At 41.7% G+C, this 24,958-nt stretch overlaps 1 protein-coding gene across 3 annotated transcripts in view; it reads right to left on the bottom strand.

Moving 5' to 3' along the window:
* The window catches only part of LOC121269707 (SLX4 interacting protein), a 115,358-nt gene that overhangs the window by 68,829 nt on the left and 21,571 nt on the right, over positions 1-24,958 (bottom strand). The gene's annotated exons all lie outside the window — the stretch shown is intronic.

The following is a 24,958-nucleotide window of genomic DNA, read 5'->3' as shown; positions in this document are numbered from 1 at the left end:
TAAGTTGGTACTTCCCTTTATGCTGCAAAATTTTTTGTATAATCTTTTAGAACAGCACTCTTTAACTGTTCTTTACAATAATTTAAGGACAAGAGGATGTAAATGAATCTCTTTGAATGTACCCATATTGAATTTTAGCTGCAGAGCAAAATATTACCAGTCCCAACAATGTAAAAATAAATAGGTGTCAGTAACTTTCGATTATGTCAAGGTCAGAGTGAATTTTTTTTTAAAATGAAGAGTTGCACTTGAGGTACCTTGAAAATAAGAATTGTCAACAACCAACTCAAAATGAAAGATTCTTTAAGCAGAGGAAAAAGCCATTAGCTGAACAACATCATCTTGTCCAACTGCCAGGTCTACCTGCACTCCTTACCAAATCCTTCAATCCATTCTCTCTACAGAAATGCATCATGGGTTCATTTAGACTATTCGTCAATAGCCTTCCCTGGAAAGAGGATGTCCTGGAGGGGTCAAGGTCAGGATCTATTTGAGAGTTAAGAAACAATAGAGGTACCAATACACTACTGGGTGTATTCTATTGGCCACCAGCTGGTGGGAACAAATTGCAAGGAAATTACAGACAGGCAAAAAAAACTATAGAGTAGTTATAATGGGAGACTTTAATTAGCCTATAATAGACTGGGACAGTTATATTGTAAAGGGCAGGGAGGAAAGAGACTTTAAGAATTTTCTAGGTCAGTATGTTCCTGCTCCAAAATGGAGAAGAGCAATCCAGAGCAAAAACAATTAATTGGGGATGGGTCAATTTCAATGAAATGAGAATGGATCTAGCCCAGGTAAATTCAAATCATAGACTGACAGACAAAACTAATAGAACAATGAGCTGCCTTTAAAGAGGAAATACTTTGGGTACAGTCGAGGTTATGTTCCCAAGATGGGGTAAGGTAGGACAAACAAAACCAATATTTCTGAATGATGAAAGAAATAGAAAGCTCGATGAATCAGAAAAAGGGTATGTATGACAGATGACAAGTTGATAATACAAATCAGAACCATACTGAATATAGAAAGTTCAGAGTGGAAGAGAAAATAGAAATAAGAGAAGCAGAGAGAGATATAAGAGATTGGCAGCTAACATAAAAGGGGATCCAAATGTCTTCTATAGGCATATAAATAGTAAAAGGGTAGTAAAAGGGGTGGAACAATTAGAGACCAAAGATTGGAGGCAGGAGGCATGGCTGATGTACTTTGCCAAGGAAGAAGATGCTGCCAAAGCTATAGTGAAAGAGAAGGTAGTTGAGATACTGGAAGGACTAAAATTGATAAAGAGGAGGTATTAGAAGGCCAGTTGTACTTGAAGTTAAATCACCAGGATCGTGACCAGACGCATCTGAGAATAATGAGGGAAGTAAGGTTGGAAATTACGGAGGTAGTGGCCATACTTTCAAAATCTCTTTCGATATAGGACAAGAGGACTAGTGCAAGAGGACTAGAAAATGTCAATTGTTATACCCTAGTTCAAAAAAGGATGTAAGGATAAGCCCAGCAACCACAGTTTAACTTTGACAGTGGGAAAACTTTAGAAACCAGTACAAAATTAATAGTCATTTGGGCAAATGTGGATTAATTAAGAAAAGTCATCATGATTCAATTTTTGGATGAAGCAAATTGATGAGGTTAATGTAGTTGATGTGCTATGGATGGACTTCCAAAAGGCATTTAATAAAGTGCCGCATCATAGGTTTATCAATAAAGTTGAAGCCCATGAAATAAAAGAGACAGCGGCAGCATGGATATGAAGTTGGCTGAGTGACAGGAAACAGATGGTAATGGTGAATGATTATTTTTCAGGTTTGTGTAAGGTAGATAGTAGGGTTTCCCAAGGGTCAGTATTAGGGCCACTCCTTTTCTTGATCTACATTAATAACCTAAACTTGGGTGAGCAGGGCACAATTTCAAGATTTACAGATAACACAAAACTTGGAAGTATTGTGAATGTTGAGGAGGATAGTAACAGTCTTTGAGAGGTCATAGACAGGCCAGTGGAATGGGTGGATAAGTGGCAGGTGAAATTTAATGCAGAGAAGGGTGAAGTGATAAATTTTAGTATGAAGAGCGAGGAGAGGCAAAATAAAACAAACAATACAATTCTAGAGGGGGTGCAGCAGCAGAGGGGCCTGGGGGTTTATGTGTAGAAATAATCAAACGTGGCTAGCAGGATGAGAAAGTGGTTAATAAGATTTCAGGATCCTGAGCTTTATAGGGACATGGGCCTGGATTTTCATCATTGAGGCTGGGAGTGGGAGTCAGGAAAATTCCTGGCTCAGCCCACCTGATTCGGGAGAAATTGCCCACAAAGATGGGATCTTCATTGTCCCAGGATGAGTATGGCTGCGGGCAAGAGTCAGGCCAGCCAACCCAGGAAAAAGGTCGGAGGCAGCCATAGGGGCCGCCGGGTGTACAGGTGGGCTGTTTAAACAGCCTCAGTGCTATGGGATTTTGTCTTAGTTACAATATAAAAGGTAAAGGTCTTCTAGCCGTCATGCCCCACACACTCCCCATGCTCCTCCATGCCACCTCATGCCTGCCACTGCCTGGCTATGCCCCTCCACCCTACCTCCATGACCCCTCTTGTCTCACCATGTCAACCTATGGCATATCCATACCCATTCACCCACCACTATACACTTTATAGAAGCAATAGTGCTTACCTATAGTGACAGTAGGGTGTGTACATAAGCTTTAAAAAAAAAGCCATTCATTCATAACTTTCCAGTTTCTTAAAAGAACTGCTTTTTACTACAGGGCAATAAAAGTGCCAGTCATCCAGACCCTGTAAAGTATCAAGAACGTAAACTGCAAGCCCTTGAAACCTTTTTGCCTTGTGTAAATAAACATTCTGAAATTGAAAGCAGAGATCAAAGACCCAGAGCTGTCAATCAAGTGATGCTTTCTGTTGGGTTCAGATGTTTCATCAGAGTAATGGAAGCCTGGGCTCTCAGCCAAGAATACTTTTGCACGAGAGGCACAAGTGGCCAGAGCGGTTGTTTGGGGGCATTCCTTGACATGGGAGGCATGAGGGGCTATAAGGGGTGGGTGGGAGGTAAACCTTGGCTTGGGGGCATGCTTTGGCATGGGGAGCATGAGGACGACCATTTGAACTTACATTTTAAAAGGTCCCCTCATGCAGATATGGTTCACAACTCCTCTGAAGTGCCATAAACTGCAAGTAATTGAAATCCTGGCCTGACTCCATGAAAATTGCGGAGGACTGGGGCATGCCTATTCCCACAATGGCGCAGGCCAGGTTGGGAGTGCAGGATGCAGGCTTTTGAATTGATGCAGGCCCTGTTGAAAATTGGAAACCCTGGAAAAGGGCCAGGAATCCTGAATCAGGTCCCGGTCGCTTGAAGGGCTCCTGAGTCATCCTGATTCGGTGAAAATCCAGAACATGGGGTACACAACCAAGGAAGTTATGGTGGACTTCTATAAAACAGTGGTTTGGCCTCAACTGGAGTACTGTGTCCAATTTTAGGCACCATACTTTAGGAAGGATGTGAAAGTCTTAGAGAGGGAGCTGAAAAGATTTATGAGAACAGTTGCAGAAATGAGGAATTTCAGTTACATAGATAGGTTGGAGAAGCTGGAGTTGTTTTCCTTGCAGAAGAGAATTCTTGGGAGATTTGATAGATGTGTTCAAAATCATGTGGGATCTGGAATTTGTAGATAGGGAGAAACTGTTTCCATTGGCGGGAGGGTCAAAAACCAGACGACACTGATCTAAGATGAATGGCAAAAATACCAAGGCCACATGAACAATATCTTTTTTTTTCCCCCAGCAAGTAGTTAGGATCTGACATGCACTGCCTGAGAGTGTGGTGGAGGCAGATTCATTCGTGGCTTTCAAAAAGAAATTGGATAATTACCTGAAGAGAAAAATTTGCAGGGCTACAGGGAAAAGACATGGGAGTGGGACTAGTTGAGTTGCTCTTGCAGAGGCGATGGGGCAAATTATGTCCTTCTGTGCTGCAGCTATTCTTTTGATTACTTACTCCATGAATCATTTTTGTGTAACACGTGCATCTCCTGAACCCATAGTTCTGTAAAGTGTCTGCCAAGCTTCCCTCCTTAATCCTAACTTCCTGATATTTAAATTGTACCAGGTCAGTTTAAAATGAAATCTTTAGAAAACCAAACTTGGGATTGACCTCAAGGGCAGAAAGAATAAACTGGGTTCAATTAAGATTATGCAGAATGTAGCTATTATGCTGTAGCAAGCAAGTCAGACTGGCTATAGCTCACATCCCAAGTTACATTTCATACCTCCACATGAATGATAAAAAGAAATCCTCAAGGCAGCTCTCAAGTCCATCTGCATGGGTATCCAAACATAAGCAGACCTTATTCTCCATGCTATATACTGTTCAGTAGTTAAAAAGCAAGATTAACTAGCTTGTAGAGCTTTCTTGGATAGAAAGTATTTTCTGCATACAGCTTGAACTAAGCCAGGCTTGGATCACAGTTTAAGAAATTATGTGAGAGATGACGTCCTTTTAAAATCTTTCCAATGACGGTACTTTCCCAGAGTATTCAACACTCCCACGTGGCATAAAAGGTCACATTAGCATTTATTTTGAAGTATTAGAAAGAACAAAAATTACAATATGTGCTCCTCACAAATCTTAAAGGGATGGGAAAGTTCTGCATGCAAGCGGAGGCTGGCTCTGCAGAAGAATGAAGACCACCCTAGTAATGTAGATCATCTTTCTCTCCTTTACATCCTTCAGATAATGCTGGAACCAAATCTAGTGGAGATTGGGGGATGGTAAATGGGAGTTGTTAATAAATTCTAGTCACCAGGACAGATTGCTCAACAGCAAGGAGTATAATGTAAGCAAAAAGCATTTGATTAGTCACTTACAATTAAAATAAAAGCTAACATAATATTTTTTACAAGTCAATATCCAGTGATATTGCACGCAGGGAGTCAAGACCAAATGCAGTATTAGAGTCAAGCAAGGTTAGAGAGGGTGGCTGGAGGGGGAGGAGGGCCCAGACAGAAATTTGTACCATGACAAGTCAAAATATTTATAGTACAATATCCAACATAATGGAGTTCATGCCATTGTACTTATTTGCAATTGTTATTTATGTTGGGTGATCACCATTACGGCAGATGATGTAGGTTGCACTGTAGCATAAATATAATAATGTAAAAGAATATCAATGTGTTTCATGCTTGGAGATCTCCAGTGTAGGCAATCTTATGTTCAATCAAGGTGCAGCATAGCAGACTAGAGTAATGGTACACAGCGTCACCATGATTCCCTTTCCCGGAATGCCCTCAACAACACGGAGCTATTGGATAAAACGAGATGCAAGACCCTCATCACCAATGAGGTTTAAAGTAGATTAGGAGCAAGTCACTGGTCACATAGTTCAAAAATATTGTATTAAGTGGGGTGGGGAGACAAGCAATGTATTTTTTAAAATTACTAAAAGAACTTACTTTTTATGCACCTTCAACAATGTCAGGATATCCCAGTCACTTTAACACTTTAAAACACTACATTTTAAATACTACATTTGCCTCAAATACAGAAGAATTTTAGACTAAGGATTGTACACATCATTTTCAGTTCACTATCTAAAGCAGATCTGGGAATTGGAGCTGGAATTAATTCCTCACTCCACACTTGTATAAATCAGTGCAGTGACCTACCCTGACTTCCACAGGAGCAGAATAACATGTTGCACTAAAGAGCAAAGGCTAATTAAATGCTATGTTTGCAGGTAAAAGAATATACAAGTGAGCAAAAGCTTGGTTATGAGGCAAGTTTTAAGGAATGTTTTAAAGGACTAGAGAGGTGGGGAGGTTTAGGGAAGAATTTCCAGAATTTAGCAAATAGGCAGCTGAGAGCACAACCACCAACGGTGGAGTACTGGGGAACGCGCACAAGACCAGGCTTGGAGGAGTACAGAGATTTCAAAGAGTTGTAGTACTGGTGGAGGTTACAGAGAAAGGGAGGGGCATGGCCATGGAAGGATTTGAAAATGAGGATGAGAACTTTAAAGATGAGGCGTCACCAAGGCAATGTAGCAAGCACAGAGGTGGACAATGGATGAACAGGACTTGATGAAAGTTAGGAAAAGGGCAGCAGAGTTTGGATGAACTTTGGGGATGTTATGGAGGTAGAAGTAGGCAGTCTTGGTGATGGCATGGATATATGATCAGAAGCTTGTCTTAGGGTCAACTACAACACCAAGGTTGCAAACAGTTTTGTTTAGCCTCAATCTGTTGGTAGGGAGGGGATTGGATTTGATGGATAGGGAACAGAGTTTGTGGTAGGGATCAAAGATAATGGCTTCAGTCTTCCCAATATCAAGTGGGAGGAAATTTTTGCTCTCTCAGTATTGGATGTTGGACAAGCAGTCTGACAATTTAGAAAAAGTGGAGGGGTCGAGAGAGGTGGTGGTCAAGTAGAGCTGGATGCTGCCAGCATAAATGTGGAGCCTGATGCTGTTTTTTCAAATGATGTCACTGAGGAGCAGCAGATATATGAGAAATAGGAGGTAACCATGGATAGACTCCAGAGGAAATGGTGTGGGACCAGGAAGATTAAACACTGTGATTTTTTGGCCTTAACTCCATAGACAAGAATGAAATCAGACAAAAACAGTTCCACACAACTGGATGCTAGTGGAGAGGTGTTTGAGGAGCATGGTGTGGTCAATGTCAAAGGCTGCAGGCAGGTCAAGAAGACGAAGAGGATTATTTACCATTGGTACAGTCATGGGGGTGTCACTTCTGGCTTCTGTAAGAGTTGTTTCAGTATTGTGGCATGGTGGAAACAGGTTTGAAGGCATTCAAACATGAACTATCAGGAAAGAAGAACATGAATTTAGGAGACAACGGCAAGTTCAAGGACTTTGGAGAGGAAAGGGAAGTAGGAGATGGTGCAGCACTTTGTTAGCAAAAGTGATAATGCAGGTTTGAAGGATATGGAGACAGTATATGAGAATAGAGAACCATCTATAATATCAGCTAACTTGGGGGCCAGGAATATAAGTTGGGTGGTCAGCAGTTTGATAGGAATAAAGCCAGGGTGCAGAATGAGAGTCTCAGAAACAAAGAGGGGGTAGATGGTGTGGTCAAACATGTTAAAGGCTGCAGACAGGTCAAGAATGTCAAATATTCTGTTTTTCTATTCTACTTACCAAAGTGGATAATTTCACATTTCACCACATTATGCTCCATTTGACACTTTATTACCCACTCCATAGACAAGAATGAAATCAGATTATTTACCTGTTTATATCCTGTACAGCCTCTCAATGCCCTCCTCACAACTTATTTTCCCACCTAGCTTTTTAATTACCAGCAAACTGTTATCAGCACAGGTCGTAAACAGCTGAAGCCCAAACACTGATACTTATGGCACCCAACTAATCGCAGCCTGCCAACCCAAAAATTATCCATTTATCCCTACTCTCTGTTTTATGCCCATTAATAAAATCTCAATCCGTGCTAATATATTATTCTCAATCCCAGGAGCCCCACTCTTATGCAGCAACCCTTTGTGTGCACCTTGTTGAATACTTTATTAAAAATTTGGAAATCCAAATTTTAGGGAGGCAGTGGCATGGTGGTATTGTCACTGGGCTAGTATTCCAGAGACCAAGGGCAATCCTCTGCGGATCTGGGTTCGAATCCACCACGGCAGATGGTGAAATTTGAATTCAATAAAAATCTGATGACCACGAAACCATTGCCAATTGTTGTAAAAACCCAGCCGGTTTACTAATATCCTTTAGGGAAGGTCATCTGCCATCCTTACCTGGTGTGGCATACATGTGCCTCCAAATTCACAGCAATGTGGTTGACGCTTAGCTGCCAGTGATACCCACATCCCATGAACAAATAAGAGAATTTTTTTTTTAACTACATCTACTAGTTTACCCCCCTCCCTTACCCCCCCACCCTCCCCCCGCAACCTATACTGATGGTTATGCTATCGAGAACTAACAGATTTCTCAAATACGATTTCACTTTCAGATTGACTCTGCCTAATCATATCATGATATATGATATGATTATGCCCTGCTACCACATCCCTAATAGATTATTGCATTTTCCCTGCTACTGACGTCAGGCTAATAGTTCCCCATTTTTTTCTCCTTCTCCTTTCTTGAGTAGTAGGGTTATATTATCTACTTTCCAATCCACTGGAATCTAGAAAATTCTGGGTGACCAATGTATCCACTGTCTCTGCAGTCATTTCTTCAAATCCCTAGGTTGTAGGCCATTAGATCCAGGGGGTTTGTTGGCTTTTGTTCCCATTAATTTTTCCACTACTTTTTCTCTACCAATATTAAGTACTTTTGGTCCCTCACTTGGCCCCTCATCATTTCCCATATGTTTTTGAGTCCCCTATTACAAAGGTAAATATAAAATAGTTGTTTAACGTCTGTGCCATTTCTTTATTACCCATTATAATTTCTCCTGTTTCTGCCTTTAAGGATCCCACATTTACCTTCATTAATCTCTTCCTTTTTACATTCTTGTAGAAGCTCTTACAATTTGTTTTTATATTTATTGCCTGTTTGCTCTCTTTATTTTTACCCTCTTGATCGATCTCTTAGTCACCTTTGCCATTTCTAAAACCCTCCTAATCCTCAGGCTTACAACTCTTTTTGGCAACACTGAAAGCCTCTTTTAACCTAATAAAATCTTTAACTTCTCTAGTTAGCTACTGCTGGACCACTTTGTACAGTTTTTATTCCTCAAGGGGATGTATTTTTGTTGAGAATTATGAATATTCCTTTAACTATTTGTCATTGCTTCAATTCTATACGAACAAGCAGGAGGAGCAGCAGCAGGCCAATCAGCCCCTCGAGCCTGCTCCGCCATTTAATAAGATCATGGCTGATCTGACAGTAACCTGAAATCCGCATCCCGCCTACCCATCACCCTCTTGATTAGCATTATCCACCTCGCCTTAAAAATACTCAGACTCTTCTTCCATCACCTTTTCAGGAAGAGAGTTCCAAAGCCTCATTACTCTCTGAATGAAAAAATTTTGCGTCATCTGTTTTAAATGGGTGGCCCCTTATTTTTAAACAGTGACCCTTAATTCTAGATTCTTCCACAGAGAAAACATCTTCTCCACATCCACCCTTTCAAGACCCCTCAAGATCTTATATGTTTCAATCAAGTCGCCTCTTACTTTTCTAAACTCGAGCGAATACAAGCCTAGTCCAACCTTTCCTCATAAGGCAACCCACCCCTTCGAAGTGTGAGTCTGGTAAACCTTCTCTGAACTGCTTCTAATCAGAAATCACTGCAAATGCACTTTATGATCTTTGGCTACACCATATAATTAAAACTAGCCTAAAAAGGATACTGTCAGTAAATGGAATTTTATTCTGCACATTATATTTAATAATCCAATTCAAACTATTCTCATCTTTATATTTTAATCTCTTCATTGACAAAACAAATTAATATTGTTGTATTAATAAAAAGTTCTTTTCACTTTTTGTCCACATTAGCTCTGTTCAACATCACTCACAGCTCTCAGCCATCTATCTACCACCTCTTATCTCCTCCTCAGTTTCCCACTACCCTATGTTTCTGCAGTGTAATGAAGCACAGTATAAATGAATGCATTGCTCAGCACCTCTGTGCCCTTTGACACTACTGTCAACTTAGATTTTTAGCTGCCACATTGTCAGAAGTCTTCCAGAAACCACCATCATTTTGTATAATGTACATATTGTATGAAGCAACAATAACCAAAACCAGATCCAAATAAACAGAATTACAGGGGTATAGTCCCAGTTTATAGATAACACATAATTTGTAACAATTTACTCACTTTTACAATTGCAACGGCAATGATGAAAATCTTAGTTTTTTTTCTAATCTAATAGGTAGCTTATCCAATAAAATGCCCTTATATATTTTCATGGAATATGAGCGTTGCTGGTAAGGCTGACACTTGTTGGCCATCCCTAATGGCCCTTGGGCCACCTTATTGAACCACTGCAGATCATACAGCTTAGATACACCCACATTAATAGGGAGGGAGTTCCAGAATTTTGATCCAGCGATAGTGAAGGAACAATGATATAGTTCCAAGTCAGGATGGTGTGTGACTTGGAGAGGAACTTGCAGGTGATGGCATTCCCATGCATCTGCTGCCTTGTCTTTCTAGTTCAGGGGTTCCCAAGCAGTGGGGTCACAAGCCGATCACTTGGGGTGGTGAGCTCTGAGGCAGCAATGGCAACTGTTAAGCATAGACTCTGCCCAGTATTTGATATTTTCTTCCCCCCAATAGTTCATCAATGGGACAGCTTTTTGCTACCCTGATTGGCTATTTAGTTCAGCACTTTGTTTGGCTAATCAGCGACTTTCTTGGAAGCACTCATAATGGAGGAGTACTTTGGGCATGCACTGGGGCGAATGGCGGGAAAGTCCTGGGATCAGGTCGAGGCTTCATTACATACACGCGTATGATTCTTAGCTCCGAGGCCCCAGAAAACCATTTGCCCCTACTCAGCAACTACTGACCCCGCCCCTCGCCCAAAAAATAAATCCTCCACCTGCACCTTTGCTTCAATCTGGGATCACACCAATTTTCAAACATAAAAATGGGGTCACAAAGGGAAAAAAATTGCGAAGTACTGTTCTAGATGGTAAAGCTCACAGGTTTGAAGATGTTGTTGAAGGGCATTTGCCAGTTGCTGCATTGTACTCTGTAGATGGTACACACTGCTGCCTTATCCACTGATGGAGGGATTGAACCTTTAAGGTGGTGGATGGGGTGACGATCAAGCAGGCTGCTTTGTACTGGATGGTGTCAAGCTTCTTCTATATGCATCCAGACAAGTGGAGAGTTTTCTATTACATTCCTGGCTTCTGCCTTGTATAGAGTGGACAGGCTTTGAGGGGTGAAGTGAGTTACTCGCCACAGAAGTCCCAACCGTCCAAGCTATCGCTATTTGTGAGAGCTTGTTGTGCACAAATTGGCTGGTGTGTTTCCAACATTATACCAATTACTACAGCTCAAAAGCATTACTGAGAAAAAAAGAAATGCTGCTGAAACTTTTCGTCTTGCACTCATTAGGACATTTCGCAAGAATGCCAATTGTAAAGAGAACAACAATTGATACTGCATGACAGTATCATGACAGACTGGTTGGCAAGTGGACTTCGATTGGTGCACACATTGCCATGGAGAATGCACCAGCGAACAGTTAACTACCAAGCTTTTGTTCAAATTCAATCCAGGCAGGTCGACTCTGATTTGTCAAGGCATTGCCATGAGGAATGAACCAGGCTATGGCTGGCCCCAAGCTTTCGTTTAGATGAAAAAGCCACAATATATGGACATACTCCTCCTGTCTGCAAAGGACAGGGACCTGTGTTTAGGCAGCTTCTAGCACGTGTAAGTGAGCAATATTGCAAGCCTGACTGATAATCTTAAATTGGTTGTCAGTGTAATTCTTAGCACAGTCAGGATTGTTTAGGAAATGTTGTCCAACTGCAAAATCATATCTAATGTTGGACACTATGTTTTGAGTTTTGCAAGCACAAGCTGATTGGGCATGGTTAGTACTTTTCCTGTTGCAAATAGCCAAAGGGACATACTGCTCATTGTTGGGACATACAGCCTACATATCTGGCATCACACTGGCACTGAAATTCATATACTAAATTACTCATTTGTGCGAGAGGCAGAATGTCTTTTTGGCTTGAAGGCAGCACCCTGTTAGTGGAGAATACCACTCAAGTTGCTACTGCATAGTAGCAATGATAAATATAGCGAGCAATGATCTGATCAGGATAGCCATTATCCTATAGGGTGGCTTTGATGTGCCCTATTTCAACCCTATTTATGAGGTTACCCATAAGACCAATCTTATAGCGTGTGGAACTATAAGAATCACAATGCGTATATTGACCAGTGAAGGTAGGCTTGCAGTTACATTAATAGAGAATCTATTGGCAGATTTCTCAATTAGCAAATCGAGGAAAGGGAGGTAATTTGACTGTTCCATTTCAAAGGTAAATTTGAACGCAGGATGGAGCCAATTAAGGTGTGTAAGGAAATTCTTGCATGCAGCTGTGGATTCAAATATAGCAACATCTACGTATCAGAAATATGCGAGGGGTAAGAGGTTAGGTGTCACTCCATCGAAGAGACATTTCTTGCAGAAACCGACAAAGATGTTTGTAGGCCATATGTCCCAACAATAGGTGGATCGTATCAAACAGCACTTTGCCTGTTGCTAACAGTTGAAACGAATTACTGACTATGCCCAATTAGCTTGCAAAACTCAAAATATAGTGTCCAACATTAGATGCAATTGCACGTATGGATAACACTTGCTAAATAATCCTGATTGTGCTAATTACGCTGACCACCAATTTAAGATCATCAGTCAGGCTCACAGTGTGGCTCACTTACACATGCTAGAAGCTCCGTATATTGACACACAGGGCCCATTCCTTTGCTGACAGAAGGAGCACGTCCATGCATTGTGTCTTTTTCAACTAAACAATAGCTTTGGGGCAGCCATTCCTGGTCCATTCCCCATGGCAATGCTTTGACCTACCTGGTTTGAATTTGAACAAAAACTTGGCAGTTAACTGTTCCCAGGTGCATTCTCAGTGGCAACGCCTCTACCAATTAGAGTCTACTTGCCAACCAATTCACACTCTCTTTTCATGCAGTATAAATTGTTGTTCCCTTTGCAATTGGTATTCTTGCAAACTGTCCTGGTCAGTGCAAGACAAAAAACTTTGATAACATGTCTCTTTTCTCAGCAATGCCCAAGTTTTGTACTACCAAACAACTAGTTCAAAAGTACCTCTAACTGTAAAGCACTTTAGGATGTTGTGAGATCATGAAAAATGCTATATAAATGCAAGTTTTTCTTTACTGTTCAAAAATATGCAGACATAGCTAAGCTGAACAACTATGGCATTAGATATGAATCATAACTTTTAAGATATGTACTTTCTGGTATATTGCCTTATTGGATGAAGTGTCTGCATCTCTGAATTAATGAACTTTGTAAAAATAAGTTCTAGATATATAGATGACATAAGTCACAATAACCCTTTAATCTACATCCATCCCAGTTTTTCATGGGAAAAGGTTAACAGGAGATCTTTCAATGACCACTGTCAGATCTGGAGGGGTGTGAGAGAGTCTGGATTTGTGAACTGACATACAACATACAAGTGTAATTACTTAATTCAACATATTGCACTTCATATAACCTTAGCTTAGATACATATCAGCATTTTGTTGTTCTCCTCAGATCTTACTGCATATAGACTTTTTTCATTAAGTCTCTGTGTATAATGCTTTGAATAATCCAGAAATACTTCAATGTGCCTACAAACTGTGTGTGGGCTTATATTGTGATTCCCTAATGTCCTTTAGGGAAGGGAATCTGCTGTCCTTACCTGGTCTGGCCTACATGTGACTCCAGACTCATACTAATGTAATTGGCTCTTAATTGCCCTGTGAACTGGCCAGCAAGCCACACAGTTCAAGGGCAAGTAGGGGTGGGCAGCAAATGCTGGCCTTGCCAGTGGTGCCTACATCCCATGACAGAATGAATTTTAAAAACCATTGACCAGAAACTGAACTGGACCCAGCCATATAAATATTGTGGCCACAAGAGCAGGTCAGAGGCTGGGAATTCTGCAGTGAGTAACTGACCTTCTGACTCCCTAAAACCATCCACCATATGCAAGGCACAAGTCAGGATTGAAATACTATGCTCTCTACTTGCCTGGGTAAGTGCAGCTTCAGCTACACTCAAGAAGCTCAACACCATCCAGGACAAAGCAGCCCACTCTATTGGCACCCCATCCACCACCTTAAACATCTACTCCCTCCACCACTGATGCACAGTGGCAGCAGTGTGTGCCATCTACAATATGCACTGCAGCTCACCAAGATTCCTTTGACAGTACATTCCAAATTGCAACTTCTGCCACTTAGAAGGACAAGGGCAGCAGATGCATGGGAACACCACCACCGACAAACCACACGCCATTCTGGCTTAGAACTGTATCGTTGTTTCTTCACTGTCGCAGGATCAAAATCCTGGAACTCTCTTCCTAACAGCATTGTGAGTGTACCTACACCACATGGACTGCAGTGGTTAAAGGTGGCGGCTCACCACCAATTAGGGATGGGTAATAAATCCTAGCCTAGTCAGTGATGCCCACATCCCATGGAAGAATAAAAAGAGATAGGAAGGATCATTGGAACAGAACTAGGCTGAGGATCTTAAAGTGGAGGTATTCAAAACTGAGAGTCAACGCTGTTTGAGAGAAAGTTCTAGATGAGAAATAGGAGACAGCCCAATAAACAATCAAGGATTTCAAAACACACACCTATACTTAAATGAAATGTTCCAAGATGCTAATAATTTTGAGATTTCATTCCAAACGTTGCACTTGAACAAAACTTGCCTTGAAAAAAAGTAGTAAAAATCAGCTATACTGAAAAGCTGAAAGCAGCTTTGATTACTCCATGATATGTGAAATGATCAGAACCTGCAGCTATGGTACCTACATAAAAATCAGCACTTCCAGTAGAGTACCACAATGCTACTGCATTGATATTAATTAGTTTGAAGAATAACATAAGTACATAGAATGTGACATTGTGATAATATTGCGATTCATTTAACAAAATCATGTAGCCTCCTTCATTATTGTAAAATGTTTTGATTCTAAATAGAATATTTGAGGTTAAGAAAATAAAATAGTTATCTTATTATAGGAAAATACTAGGAATTCTGGTTTTAATTTATCCAACTAAATGTTAAAGGCTTAAGTGAGGTGGCGTGCTAACTGCTAACTCTTTAGATCATCAATCTAGGGAACAAAAAATTTAAAAAACAGCATTAACTAACACATGAGCTCACTTAACCTCACTGGACAGGCTCTTCAATTCTAACCCAGTACACTAATTTGGGGACAGTGCTTCTCAGCAGAGTATGGGGAGTAACAAAGCTGGTAGGACCATTCCTTTAACACAGAATATTACCTCCTACCAGCAGAACGTTGTTCAGAACCATCGCATTCTTCTGCCTAAAGAGTAAGGTGCAATGTATGTGTCATGGAAAAAATGTGATTTTTTGAACAATGCAAATATTATTTTATTTCCACTGCACACAAGATTATATCAATACTAGGCTCCTCCCATTCAAACAAAGTTGCAGTGGGGTGGGGGATCTGACTCTGGATCCACTCGGCTCAACATATTTTTCTGCGGTGAAGATCATCCTTTGTTTACACCAGACACTAGGCAGGTTTTCTAAAATCAAGAAGGCGGCTGTGCAAGGAAGGAACATCTAAGCTGTGCTGCAGCCCAATAAGGGGCAATGAGGGTTTTAAAAGAGACACAAGCACCCTTTAGGTTAGATAAAGCTTCCTGCTGATTGTCTCACCTAGATCGAAGCCATCAGCAGATAAATGTTTGGGGCTGACTGGAGGAAGAAGAGACTGCTATAAAAGGTCCACTCCCTCTTTATGGAGGTTGAGGACTCCAAGATTTTTATTGCCACTTCCCAGGGCATACTGCCATTCCCTACACAGAAGGCTACGGAAATATTAGAAAATGGGGTGGAGGGGAACCCTGTCCCACAACTGTTTTCAAATGAAGGGAGGAAAAGTAGTAGCCAGCGGTGGCCTCAGTGAGGGAAAGGTAGAGAAATTTCAGACAGGTTAGTGAGGTGGTGATAGGCCATGCTGCCTGAATTTTTCCTCATTCCCTATTGCAACCCTGTCCAGTTTTGGGTGGGATTATGTAGAAAGTACTCCCCTGACTCCCACCCTCACCACAAAAATCTTTATAAATGCATTACTTCCATTGCAGCATGCTGATGGTAATCAGAACACCTACATGTATAGATTGTGATTTCACTCTTCTACTAATGCAAAATAATGAAAGTAAGCTGCTTTAAACAGTAATGACTATATGGCACTAAACTGTCAATCATTACATCAGAAGGGAGTTGCAATTGAATATTTATATCTGCGTAGCACATCATTGAAATGTCTCAAAGTGCTTAACACAATTAATTACTTCTTGAAGTTTAATAACTTTTTAAATAGGTAGAAACTACATTTATGTTGCACCAGCAGTGAGATGAATAAACAGTTAATTGTTTTTTTGGGGTGCTGGTTGAGAAAGAATTACCAACACTTCTTCAAACAGCATCATGGGATCTATAACATCCACCTAAACAGGTAAGTAGATGTTGGTTTAATTTCTCATTTGAAAGCACAGCACTCTCAGTACTGCACTGAACTGTCAGCCTAAATATCCACTTGGGTCCTAGTGTGGAACTCTAAAGCACAACAATCTGAATCAGAGGTGTGACTGCTGCCAAGTGAACCAAGCTATTGTTACTGTTAGCAGAATGTCAGATACTTCAGGGATCTTCAAATGGTGGACTTTGACCAACTTCAGAGCTTGGAACAGATTGCAAAATTCTTTTAAAGTGAAAGGTAGTGTGAACACAGGCCTATTAATCAATTTTTGTCCCACCCACAGAGATATTCTGCTTCTGGTTGTCAATCATTCATCGCTGTCAATTATAACTTATTTCTGCTGATGAGCAGAAATAAACAATAACTGACAGCAATAACTGACCAACCAGAAGTGAAAAACCTCTCAGAATGGGACAAAAGTTGATTATGTTGACAAGCTACTCTGAATTGACCTAAGTGGAAACTTCTATCATCACAGATCTGATCAGGAATATTAAATAAGCAATATTGCTTGAATTATCGAATACAATGGAGTTTGTTAATTTCCTATTCCAATGCAAAATTCAAAGAAAAATGTGATTAGTTTTGCTATGGATTTTGTGTACAAATTTATAACAAAATGGAATATAATTGTTGATAAAATACACCTGCTAGTTATCCCAGATCTTGGTCAGCCTGATGATTGACCTATGTGGACAGCAGTTAAACATAATTTGGAATGTCTGTTGTGTATAAGTGCTGTTAATGGACATTATTCTTCGACTGCTGGTACATACACCTCTAGTTTTATCTATTCAATTTTAAATACATTGGGTGAAAGTTTATTAGTGATTCTAGTTGAACAAAATCGTGCATGTATTTAGTTTTCAAGAAATAAAAACAAGATATCATATTGAGAGTTAAAACAGCAATACAAATGTCAAATTATAAAATTAAAATTCTATTACATATTTTAGCATGAGGAATTTTGCCTGCAGAACATTGTAAATAAATGTGGCTCAAGTGCTCCCTCTTCTGGGCTACAGCATCTACAATCTCAATTAGTACTCGTTAGAGAGAATCCCGATCAGTGACAAGAAGCCATGATTTGATCTCAGCAAAGAATAAAAGTACATTTCAAAAACTCACTCGACAAAATATTGATTTTAAAAGGAAAGGGCTGATGTAGGAAGTGTTTCTCCCCAAAACCCCTTTACTCTTCTGAAAGTAATGACTAATGTTTAGGGTACATGGCAGCCTTCCAGTACCTTGGCTGAATGACCAATTCTGATTTGAGAGCCAAGACAGATGAGTGGGTTAGTCAGTTTTGGGACATCATAACTGAGTCTAATTCCATCCCTATGAATATCCATATACACTTTGTAGCAACAGGATCATTTGACAGCAAACAGAAGTGGTAATCCTGGTATGTTATGCTATAAATTGATGAAGGTAGACTAATGGGTTGTCATGCCTGAACTATGAGTAGACAACCAGGCTATGTTTTCGTGACAAACACGTCAGCTGAGATTCGCTATGAAGAAAAGATTTATCAAACACTGTAAGATGTATCTGTATCAAGTGAAAATAACTGGCTCTGCATATATTGGACCTTTACTCAAGATTCAGAACAAGCAACAGTAGATTGATTGATAGATCCAATTTTCCATGGATAAACGGAAATCAGTAGCTTGAATTGCAACCCCTTGAAAACATATAGTCTTTAGTTTTTATTGATTTCAGTATCTTGCAATAACAATCTGATAGGATGAATAAACAGGGTATGAGTTCCTTATTAAAAAAAATCCTGCCTACAATAAACTCCCGTTTTTAAACAATCTCAATGTCAACACCAGGTATTTTTCAATCGCACAACTGCAAAACTTCAGTCATTATATGGAACTGAAGGCCTCTTTGGATTGGTTAATAAGATAGAAACATTGTGTATTGAGAAAAACGCAAATAACTTGAGGCAATCTAAGTGTAACAATTTTTAAAAACTAAGTAAATGTTGTTTCTTCATTTTTCTAATCCAGCAAAACTGTCAAACTTTATGATAGCGAACACTAGTGTAATGATCTTATATGCTGGTGCTGAGTTTTGTTATAGTGAAGTCCGACTGTATGGATCAACTCTGGCTCTGCATAAAGTAGGTACTGTTTCAGTTACTTGCTGCATAATGTAGTCTTTTGATTAACTATTTTTGTGAAAATGTACCTGATTCACCACTTCTCATTGGAGGCTTTGTCTGCAGATGTCTGCAGTTGGATAAATGGCAACACTGGGAACGATTAATTTCTTGCAAACTTTACAAGTATTGCACTCGGTCTTTTTTTATTCATTCACGGGATGTGGGCTTCGCTGGCTGGGCCAGCATTTATTGCTCATCCCAGTTGCCCTTGAGAAAGTGGTGGTTAGCTGCCTTCTTGAACTGCTGCAGTCCACGTGGTACAGGTACACCCACAGTGCTGTTAGGAAGGGAGTTCCAGCATTTTGACCCAGCGACAGTGAAGGAAAGGGGATATATTTCCAAGTTGGGATGGTGAGTTACTTGGAGGGGAACCTCTGGATGGTGGTGGTGGTCCCATCTATCTGCTGCCCTTGTCCTTCTAGGTGGTAGTGGTCATGGGTTTGGAAGGTGCTGTTGAGGGAGCCTTGGTGAATTTGTATATGGTGCACACTGCTGCTATTGTGCGTCGGTGGTGGAGGGAGTGAACGTTTGTGGATATAGTGCCAATCAAGTGGGCTGCTTTGTCCTAGACGGTGTTGAGCTTCTTGAGTGTTGTGGGAGCTGCACGCATCCAGACAAGTGGGGAGTATTCCATCACACTCCTGACTTGTGCCTTGTAGATGGTGGACAGGCTTTGGGGAGTCAGGTGAGTTGCTCGTCACACGATTCCTAACCTCTGACCTGCTCTTGTAGCCACAGTATTTATATGGCTAGAACAAAAACAGACTTACCTGGAAAAACTCAGCAGGTCTGGCAGCATCGGCGGAGAAGAAGAGTTGACGTTTCGAGTCCTCATGACCCTTCGACAGAACTTGCGTTCGAGTCCAAGAAAGAGTTGAAATACAAGCTGGTTTAAGGTGTGGGTGTGGGGGGCGGAGAGATAGAGAGACAAAGAGGTGGAGGGGGGGGGTGGGGGGGTGTGGTTGTAGGGACAAACAAGCAGTGATAGAAGCAGATCATCAAAAGATGTCAACGACAATAGTACAATAGAACACATACGTGTTAAAATTAAAGTTGGTGATATTATCTAAACGAATGTGCTAATTAAGAATGGATGGTAGGGCACTCAAGGTATAGCTCTAGTGGGTTTTTTTTTTATATAATAGAAATAGGTGGGAAAAGGAAAATCTTTATAATTTATTGGAAAAAAAAAGGGAAGGGGGAAACAGAAAGGGGGTGGGGATGGGGGAGGGAGCTTACGACCTAAAGTTGTTGAATTCAATATTCAGTCCAGAAGGCTGTAAAGTGCCTAGTCGGAAGATGAGGTGTTGTTCCTCCAGTTTGCGTTGGGCTTCACTGGAACAATGCAGCAAGCCAAGGACAGACATGTGGGCAAGAGAGCAGGGTGGAGTGTTGAAATGGCAAGCGACAGGGAGGTTTGGGTCATTCTTGCGGACAGACCGCAGGTGTTCTGCAAAGCGGTCGCCCAGTTTACGTTTGGTCTCTCCAATGTAGAGGAGACCACATTGGGAGCAACGGATGCAGTAGACTAAGTTGGGGGAAATGCAAGTGAAATGCTGCTTCACTTGAAAGGTGTGTTTGGGTCCTTGGACGGTGAGGAGAGAGGAAGTGAAGGGTCAGGTATTGCATTTTTTGCGTGGGCATGGGGTGGTGCCATAGGAGGGGGTTGAGGAGTAGGGGGTGATGGAGGAGTGAACCAGGGTGTCCCGGAGGGAGCGATCCCTATGGAATGCCGATAAGGGGGGTGAAGGGAAGATGTGTTTGGCGGTGGCATCATGCTGGAGTTGGCGGAAATGGCAGAGGATGATCCTTTGAATGCGGAGGCTGGTGGGGTGATAAGTGAGGACAAGGGGGACCCTATCATGTTTCTGGGAGGGAGGAGAAGGCGTGAGGGCGGATGCGCGGGAGATGGGCCGGACACGGTTGAGGGCCCTGTCAACGACCGTGGGTGGAAAACCTCGGTTAAGGAAGAAGGAGGACATGTCAGAGGAACTGTTTTTGAATGTAGCATCATCGGAACAGATGCGACGGAGGCGAAGGAACTGAGAGAATGGGATGGAGTCCTTACAGGAAGCAGGGTGTGAGGAGCTGTAGTCGAGATAGCTGTGGGAGTCGGTGGGTTTGTAATGGATATTGGTGGACAGTCTATCACCAGAGATTGAGACAGAGAGGTCAAGGAAGGGAAGGGAAGTGTCAGAGATGGACCATGTGAAAATGATGGAGGGGTGGAAATTGGAAGCAAAATTAATAAATTTTTCCAAGTCCTGACGAGAGCATGAAGCGGCACCGAAGTAATCATCGATGTACCGGAGAAAGAGTTGTGGAAGGGGGCTGGAGTAGGACTGCAACAAGGAATGTTCCACATACCCCATAAAGAGACAGGCATAGCTGGGGCCCATGGGAAACCACAGCCAGGGGCGGCGAAAAAGTCGCCGCCGAGGGCCGCGGATCAGGTGGAAACGGAGCTCTAGGTCGCTTGGTCTTGATTTTCAGCCCGAATTTAAAATTTGGCAAGCGTGGATGTTTGTCACTTAGGTAGCAATGAAACCAGGAAGCCGGTCACAAAGTTAGTGGTCCGAAGACCTACCCTGAATTACATCATCTGATGTGTGTTACTTTATTAATTACTTATTTACATTAACAAAGGAAAAAGCCGTAATTAAAGTTAAAGTTAATTACATGACTAGTCCAGTTCTGGTCAATGGTAACCCCAGGATGTTGATAGTGGTGGATTCAGTGATGATAATGCTATTGAGCATCAAGGGGCAATGGTTGGATTCTCTCTTCTTGAGATGGTCATTGCCTGACACTTGCATGGCGTGAATGTTACTTGCCACTTTTCAGCCCAAGCCTGGATATTGTCCAGGTCTTGCTGCTTTTGGACACGGACTGCTTCAGTATGAGGAGTCGCGAATGTGCAATGTTCAGCATCAATCATCAGCGTGCACAATCATCAGCAAACATCCCAACTTCTGATCTTATGATGGAAAGGAGGTTATTGATGAAGCAGCTGAAGATGGTTGAGCCGAGGACACTACCCTGAGGAACTCCTGCAGTGACGTCCTGGAGCTGAGATGACTGACCTCCAGCAACCACAACCATCTTCCTTTGTGCTAGCTATGAATCTATTCACCAGAGTTTTCCCCGATTCCTAATGACTCCAGTTTTGCTAGGGCTCTTTGATGCCACACTCTGTAAAAATGCTGCTTTGATGTCAAGGCAGTCACTCTCATCTCACCTTGGCAGCTCAGCTCTTTTGTCCACGTTTGAACCAAGGCTGTAATGAGGTCAGGAACTGAGTGGCCCTGGTGGAACCCAAACTGGGTGTCAGTGAGCAGGTTATTGCTAAGCAAGTGTCACTTGATGACCCCTTCCACTACTTTACCTACGATCGAGAGTAGACTGATGGAGTGGTAATTGGCTGGGTTGGATCTGTCCTGCTTTTTGTTTACAGGACATACCTGGGCAATTTTCCACATAGCTGGGTAGATGCCAGTGTTGTAGCTGCAATGAAACAGCTTGGCTCGGGGCGCGGCAAGTTCTGGAGCACAAGTCTTCAGTGCTATTGCCAGAATATTGTCAGGGCCCATAGCCTTTGCAGTATCCAGTGCCTTCAGCCGTTTCTTGATATCATGTGGAGTGAATCGAATTAGCTGAAGACTAGCATCTGTGATGCTGGGGACTTCTGGAGGAGGCCAAGATGGATCATCCACTCGGCACTTCTGACTGAAGACTATTGCGAATGCTTCAGCCTTATCTTTTGCACTGCTGTGATGGACTCCTCCATCATTGAGGATGGGGGTATTTGTGGAGCCTCCTTCTCCAGTGAGTTGTTTAATTGTCCACCACCATTCACGACTAGGGATGGCAGGACTGTAGAGCTTAGATCTGATTCGTTGATTGTGGGATCGCTTAGCTCTATCACTTGCTGCTTATGCTGTTTGGCACACAAGTAGCCCTGTGTTATAGCTTCACCAGGTTGACACTCATTTTAGGTATGCCTGGTGATGCTCCTGACACAGCGTCCTGCACTCTTCATTGAACCAGGGTTGATCCCCTGGCTTGATGGTAATGGTAGAGTGGGGAATATGCCGGGCCATGAGGTTACAGGTTGTGTTCGAGTACAATTCTGCTGCTGCTGATGGCACACATGGCACACAATGCCTCATAAATGCCCAATCTTGAGTTGCTAGATCTGTTCAAAATCTATCCCATTTAGCACGGTGGTAATGCCACACGACGCGATGGAGGGTATCCTCAATGTGAAGGTGGGATTTCGTCTCCACAATGACTGTGCAGTGGTCACTCCGACCGATACTGTCATTGACAGATGCATCTGCAGCAGGCAGGTTGGTGAGGATGAGGTCGAGTATGTTTTTCCTTCTTGTTGTTTCCTCACCACCTGCCACAGACCCAGTCTCTCAGTTATAAGAGCATAAGAACTAGGAGCAGGAATAGGCAATTCAGCCCCTCAAGCCAGCCCCACCATTCAATACGATCATGGCTGGTCTCATTTCGGCCTCAACTCCAATTTCCCACCCTCTCCCCATAATCTTTCAACCCGTTACTAATTAAAAGTCTGTCTATCTCCTCCTTAAATTTATTCAGCGTCCCGGCATCCACTGCACTTTGAGGTAGCGAATTCCACAGGTTCACGACCCTTTGAGAAAAGTAATTCCTCCTCATCTCTGATTTAAATCTACCACCACTTAGCCTAAAATTATGGCCTCTCGTTCTAGAATGTCCCACAAGGGGAAACATCTGTTCCACGTCTACTTTGTCTATTCCCTTTAGCATCTTATATACCTCAATTAGATCTCCTCTCATCCTTCTAAACTCTAGCAGGTGTAGGCCTAAACTGCTCAATCTCTCCTCATAAGACAAGCCCCACATCTCTAGAATCAATCTAGTGAACCTCCTCTGAATCGCCTCCAATGCAACTACATCCTTCCTCAAGTAAGGGGAACAAAACTGTGCACAGTACTCCAGATGCGGTCTCACCAATAACTTGTACAGTTGCAACAACACTTCTCTATTTTTATACTCTATTCCTTTAACAATAAATGCCAAAATTCCATTTGCCTTCCTTATCACCTGCATACTAGCTTTCAGCGATTCATGCATGAAAACACCCAGATCCCTCTGCACTGAAGCATTAGGAAGTTTCTCTCCATTTAAATAATGTCACCTTTTTAATCTTCCGACCAAAATGGATAACCTCAGACTTATCGACGTTAAACTCCATCTGCCAAATTTTGGTCCATTCACCTAACCTGTCCATAACCATTTGTGAATTTCTTATTTCTTCATTGCAACTTATTTGGTGTCATCTGCAAATTTAGCTATAGTACCTTCTATCCCTGAATCCAAATCATTAATATAGATTGTAAATAGTTGGGGCCCGAGGACTGAACCGTGGCACCCCACTAGTTATAGCCTGCCATCCAGAAAATGACCCATTTATCCCAATTCTCTGCTTTCTATTGGTTAGCCAGTCCTCTATCCAAGCTAATATATTACCCCTAACTCCATGTGATCTTATTTTGTGTATTAATCTTTTGCACGGCACCTTATCAAAGACCTTCTGGATGTCCAGATATACTACATCTACAGGATCCCCATTAAGCACTTTGCTTGTCACATCTTCAAAGAACTCTAGTAAATTAGTCAAACACGATTTACTCTTCATAAAACCATGCTGACTCTGATGGATTGCATTTTGACTTTCCAAATGCCCCATTACTACTTCCTTAATAATGGATTCCAACAATTTCCCAATGACAGACGTTAAACCAACCAGTCTATTGTTTCCTACATTCTGCCTCCACCCCCCTTTTTGAATAAGGGCGTTATATTAGCATTTTTCCAATCCACTGGAACCTTTCTAGAATCCAGGGAATTTTGGAATATTATTACCAATGCATCCACTATATCCGCTGTCACTTCCTTTAAGACCCTGGGATGTAGACCATCAGGTCCTGGGGACTTGTCACCCTACAATCCCAATAGTTCGCTCAGTACTTTTTCTCTAGTGATGATGTTCTAAGTTCCTCCTTCTCTATACCCTCTGCTCTACCTGTTACTATTGGGGTGGTACTAGTGTCCTCCACCATGAAAACTGAGGCAAAATATTGATTAAGCGTCTCTGCCATTTCTGCGTTCCCCACTATTAACTCCCCAGTCTCATCCTCCAAGGGACCGACATTCACATTAGCTATTCTCTTTCCTTTTATAAACTTGTAAAAACTGATAGCAAAAGCTTCTACATTTTGCGCTAGCTTTCTTTCATGATTTATCTTTGCTCTTTTTTATTATTTTTTAGTAAACTTTTGTTGATCTTTAAAAGTTTCCCAATCTTCTAGCCTGCCACTGACCTTTGCAATTTGGTATGCCTTAGTTTTTGCCTTTGTTATCTTTAACTTCCTTGCTTAGCCATGGATGTTTTTTCCCCCTCTTACCATCTTTCTTGGGAGGAATTGAATATCTCCTTAAATATCTGCCACTGTTCATCAACT

The sequence above is a fragment of the Carcharodon carcharias genome, chromosome 2 (genome assembly GCF_017639515.1).
Source record: "Carcharodon carcharias isolate sCarCar2 chromosome 2, sCarCar2.pri, whole genome shotgun sequence".
Classification (NCBI taxonomy): Eukaryota; Metazoa; Chordata; class Chondrichthyes; order Lamniformes; family Lamnidae; genus Carcharodon; species Carcharodon carcharias.
This window is presented reverse-complemented; position numbering and strand designations above follow the sequence as displayed.